Source organism: Drosophila busckii, chromosome 2L (assembly GCF_011750605.1).
Source record: "Drosophila busckii strain San Diego stock center, stock number 13000-0081.31 chromosome 2L, ASM1175060v1, whole genome shotgun sequence".
In the NCBI taxonomy this organism is placed as follows: Eukaryota; Metazoa; Arthropoda; class Insecta; order Diptera; family Drosophilidae; genus Drosophila; species Drosophila busckii.
This window is the reverse complement of record NC_046604.1, coordinates 5255621-5261620: the sequence shown is the minus strand read 5'-3', so window position 1 is coordinate 5261620 and position 6000 is coordinate 5255621.

The following is a 6000-nucleotide window of genomic DNA, read 5'->3' as shown; positions in this document are numbered from 1 at the left end:
ACTTGTTCCTTGTTAGAGATGGGTGCATAGAAAGCGATTGACGCGTAATTGCAGCGCGATAACACAAGGTTCCAGTTAGTTACTAGTTCCATGGCTCGATAGGCCCAGCTCGATCAATAATCGATTCGCTTTGTTAGAAGTATTTTGTTTTTAATGAAAGCGACACTATTTATTATTTTTGCAACTAAAAGTCGTGCGTGGTTTAAGGGCGCTCATACCGTAAATGAGAGAATGGCCAAAGAGTGCGTTAAATAAAGTAGGTGAAACAAAAGTGGGCGTAAGAGTGGAAACGCGTAAGACCCGCAACAGCAGTATTTTGCATAAATTTTATTTTGTATAAATAAGCGGAGCGTGCGCGCGCCTGGCCAGTGCATAATAAAAGAATGAAAATTAGATTGCATTTAGTGCGCTTTATGTACATCAATCTGACGCTAAGGTAAGGGTATACAAGACTTATATTATATTCGCTTTTAACTAACGCATTTCCGACCACTTTGGTTGTTTCGTTTGGCAGCTGCTGTTTTTGGCTTTACGACAACGCTGCAGCGGCAGATGTATCTTCAACGCAAGCAAACACACATGCAGCAGCCACACATATACCACAGGCCAGTTTGGCGCCAGGTACAGACAGTATACAGCAACAACAATATGTCCCTGCGCCCTTTCAAAATATTGCATCAGAGGCGAGAAGAGTCAGTAGCTCGACAACAGCAGCAACAACAAAAACAAATACAGCAAAGACGACGTCGACGGCGACGACACGTCAAACTGCAAATGGAGATAGCAATGCTATGGAGTTGCAGTCGAAGCTGGCCAGTGCGAAAACAAAAACAAAACAGAGCGGTGTAAAAGACACGTCAGTGAATTTAAATGTGTTGCCGTCTAATGTAAATAGCAATAATGATATAAATAATATAAGTAATGAGTATGTAAGTGTAGTGCCTCATAGTGAAATTGAAATGAATGAAAATCTACAGCAACAGCAGCAGCAGCAGCAGGGGGAGGAAACGCAAGCATCTGCCAAAGTGCCAAAAAATCTGTTAAACAACAACAGCAACAAAAATAATGCTAATAGTGATAAAAATACAAACACACATGTTAATCAAGTGGAGCAAGCAAAGCTACCGGGCGATTCCCTGATAGCAGAGCTGAATCTAAAGCAACAACAACAACAGCAGCAGCAGCCGGAGCAACAACAACAAGCGCATACGGAAAGGTAAGCTGCGATTGGGATTTACTGTTTATTGTTTTTGCATGAGTTTGGAATTTCCAAGTTATGTATGTATGTATGTGCATATCTATGAACGTATGTGCATATGTATGTAACTATTTTTAGCGATAACTTCAGAAACTGCGGGACACCCATAGCGTAATTATAATTATCATTGTATGCATATGTATGTATGTATGTAAGCATACTCTTAAATGTATTCCAATTTAACGTGCCTGGCGACAAGTTCACCTCGAACGTGAGAAAGTCAAAAAGAGATAGAGATAGCGCAAATGCAGTTGCAATGGCATGCTCTTTAAAATATGATTGTATGTATGTTAATGTGTATATGTATATGTATGTAAGAGCACTTCCTGTAATAATCTTACAGCCCACATGTGCTTTATGTTTTGTGCTTTATTCGTTCCTTCTCTCAGAGCCTTATCATCAGCTGCTTTTGTATTGTTTTCGTCACGTATTTCAGTTCAATGTACACATAGAACAATAATTTCGGGGTCCAGCTTGCAGGCTGATCTAGTTTGTTGCTATTTTCGCTCAAGGTCGCAGTTAATTGTTTGTCTAGTTTAGGCTCGAGGCATAATTACACTCGTTCATACTACGTCATTCACTCGCTTGCATATTCTGTATTAACTAATATATACTAGACGCCTAGTATAGTATGTGGCTCTAATCAATTTATTGATTCAATAATTTATACTATATACAGCTCTAGTTAGGGGGTAGTCCAGTTGCCAAGTCGTGCACAATAAATTATTTCAACTATGTGACGTGTCTTTTGTGGTATTCTTCGATATGATTATTAACTCATAGTTCCGATTAAAGGTTTGCTGTTTCTAGTTTGTCACACTCGTTAGTTTCTATAGGGTATTTGCATAGCGAACTGATAGCCATGCCTCGTGTATCAATATTTTGCCAATAGCTCATGCTAAAAATAATATATATTCTCTTAAAAACAATACGTTGTTATTGTTGGCACTATTTGCCAAATACGTAAATAAACAAGTAATATGATAGACTAAAGAAAGTCACAGCAAGTGTCGCTCAAGACTTTTGACGTTAAGGTCAAGTACTCAAAAAAAAAAAAAAAGTAAAGCATACGCATTATAATGCCATTAGTAATGTCAATTGGAATTTCATCGAATTTGTTATTGATTGCAAATGCTTTTTATCTTATCTGATTGTTTACTGATGTTTAACAACAATTAGACACTTGTATATGTTATAAAACAGGCAAATATTAAATACTATTAAAGTTTAAATATTTTTTTTTTAAGACAGCTTGCCCAGGATCGTGTGCATGTCATAAAAGTTTGTTATTTGAAATAATGGTAGATTTGATTAGTTTGTGTTTAACCGGCGGCAGTATAAACACATTTTTATTTCCATTCATATGAGTGTGTGGATAGATAATTGAACAGATCCCAAATGTTTAATGGCGGGAATGTTGGTAACACCGCCGCCACCACCACCACCACCAGCTATAGACTGAAAAAAGGAGGCAAAAAGAAGAGGAAGAAAAAACACCCACGCCGAGTCTTGTCACAATGCCTTTTTGCCGGTAATTTGCTTTACAGTTTTCAATTTATTTTCCTCGACTTTTAAACGGCGGCGTGTGAGCGGCGACTTTCTAAATGCCTTGCCAGTCAGCCAGTCATCGCTGCTGCTGAGCTGACTCTACGTACCGCCAGCCAAGCTGTAGCCAAGCCAGGCCAAAGCTGTCTGGACTATCTATTGGTGGGCATTTCATTCAAAAGAGTAAAATAAAAAACTAAAAAAGCAAAAAAATACAAAGCAAAACGAAACTGCGTCAGGCTGAAAATTTTTCTTATTTACGAGCCGACGAGACGCTGTGGGAGACACAACGCCAACACGATCTACAGCTCGAATGGCGATCGATGGCGATCGATTGCTAGCTGGCTCGATTGATAGTCTCTGAGATCCTTAAAAGGCTTTGGCTTTGGCTATGGCCAGCCATTGCATCTGGCAGTAAAAGTGTTAAATGGAAGCAAATTAAAGTGAGCTTTCGTCTGGACATTAGCAAATAGCTTTATCAGTCTCTCAGTCTCTGTTCTGAATGTACTTTCATTCCTCATGACGGCGCGCGTTGCGATAAAACGCGTAAATTTCTCAGGTGTGCTTGCAGCACCAGTCAATCAAATCCAAAGTCAAAGTCAAATGGCGTGCCAGAATATCCCAGACGCAGACACCCAAGCGGCTTACATACGTACTCACCATTCGTATGTATCCTCCAGCTATGGCAGACATTTTACACATGGAGCAGTTGATTGTTACTTTCACTTTCAGCGAACGTGCAAAGGACTCAGCGTCTCTTTTTTTGTTTGCATTTTCAATTTAGGCTTTCGAAAAATGCTTTATAATCTTGTAGCTGGCATCATAATCATGTTAGACATGACATTGATATGCCAACGATCCATCGACATGCAAAGCAATCTTCGCTTGTAAGCGATCTTATCCCCAGCCCCCAACAAACCCAAATTGCTAATTGATTGTGAGCGTGCGCTCATTGACTCTTTGGTCGAATGAATCAATTTGATCGTAGTGATCGCTTGATTGCTCTGATCGCGCTGATCGTTGATCTCGTTGATTAGCCACTGTCGTGGGCTTGTCGTACGCCTTCACTTCACTTCACTTTGCTTTGTTATTGTTTTTGCATTGCAATTCGCATTCCTCTCGCATTTTCCGAGCACGTTGCAAGTGACGTAGCTGCCACTGTCCATAAAATGGCAGCAACTCTCTGACTCCGACTCTCGTCGTCAGCCGGTTTCGGTTCGTTCGTTCGTTTGTTTTTTTTTGCCGGTATGCCAGACACTTAAAGCGGCCCCCGTCTCCCTCAGCTCCCAGCTATGTTTTGTTTTGTGTTTTCGCGTTGGCGTTTAAATAAAATCATGGCTGGGGCAGGGGCGCGGGAGTGGGCGGGCGGGCGACTGATTGAGTTATTTTACTCATTGCAGTACTAACAATTTAATTACAGTGTTTTTTTAATTTTTAGTTTTTTAGTATTTTGAAATGCTTGTCGGCAACTAAGTGAAAATTTAATTACGTGTAGGATATTTGCAATATTAAGTCGCTTGCTAGATAAAAATCGACAAATACTTATTTCGCTGACTTTTCGGCAAAAAGAAAGTACTTCGTTATTGAAGAAATGCAGTAGTAAAATAATGAATACGAAAATATATTCCCACACTAGCTGCCAATATTGAGGATATTTAAAAATATATAATTGCCTGTTTGGCATTTAAAAGTTTTACAAAATAATGTAGGAAATGATTTGTGGAATAACTTATTCAATAAATATTATTTGCTAAAGCTCCTTGATAAAAATGAAATAAATATTTTTAGAAATTTTATAGTTTTGTATACCAATATAAAAGTAATAAAAATGTAATGGTTAGATAAATTATGAAAAACAATCTTTAAATTAAAAATGTTTGCTTATAATTTTCAGTTGAAAAAAACAAGTCTTTCGATTTGTAGGCAATTTAATTAACCTTTTATTTTTAATTAACCCTCAAAATTGTTGTTTGCCTTTTAGAACACCGTCTACCAATTAATAATTTTTAGCTGTAAATGAATATTTTTCTTAGCAATTAACTGTATATTTGCACACCTGCGATAAAAGCTAAGGATCAAGCGCTTTCGTTTGTTACCAACAGCTGCGATGTTTACGTTGCTTGGTCCTTGGCCTAATCTTTGACTTTATTACGCCCGCACAGTTTTATTGATGCTTATCGCGGCAAATGCGCAACTTTCCAAAGCTGATCAATAACAGATTTGCCACATGCACTTGCCACAACGCTCACCCCTCCTCCCCGTCAATGCTCAATCTAGCAGCTGTCTGTCCCCCACGCCATGTCGCATTTTGACTGTTGCAACGCGATGCATTTTCCTTCAACCACTTAGCAGCTCGTGTGTGCTCAACTTTGTTGTTGCAACTGTTGTTGTTGTTGTTGCATTTATTGTGTAAGCGGCAGTGTGCAGCTTGGAAAACACTTTCGCATTACAAGTGTTTATCTTTCGATGGCGTCGGCAGTCAGGGCAGCGGATACTTGGCGGGCAATTCAATTGGCACTTGCGGCCCGCTGTAACCTTTTTCTAGCTTTAGGAGTTCGCGCGATGGCGTCTAGCGAATTACAAATATAAGATGAAAAAAAAAAGAAACAAAAATATTAAGCGAGACGAGAGTCATCAAAGGCATTTTGGTAGCTTGCCGGTGTCCACTAATCTCTCCTACGCCGCAGCACAAACAGTTGGCAGGCAAATTGCCAAATGGTTTTATAGGCTTTGTTTGCTTAGCGTTGCAAGCTGTTGCTGCTGCTGCTGCTGCTGCTGCTGCTGTGTGGCATGTTGCAATTTGTCTGCCAATTGCAGATTTATGAGCAACAATTTCACTTTCCGTTGCACTTGGCAATTATACAGCTTAATATCTCTTATTGTTGAACAGTTGTTGAGCAGCGCCAGCAAATTGTCATTTGAATGAAATAATAGTTATTAAATTGCAAAAATAATCCTTCTTACTGCAAGTGGCGTAATAAAATGGCAGTTGCCTAATCAAGCTGCATTTTATTTACATATTCTGTTATGCAAAAGCCCACACTGTTAACTTGGACAGATCTAGCTATAAAACCATTCCAGGCATTTCCTTTGTAAGCTCAACGTGTAATTGCGGGGGCAACTTCGTTTCCGACGCCTTTGCTGCGCGCATGGAAAATATTACAAAACGAAAAAGAAACGTAAATAAAATACATTTT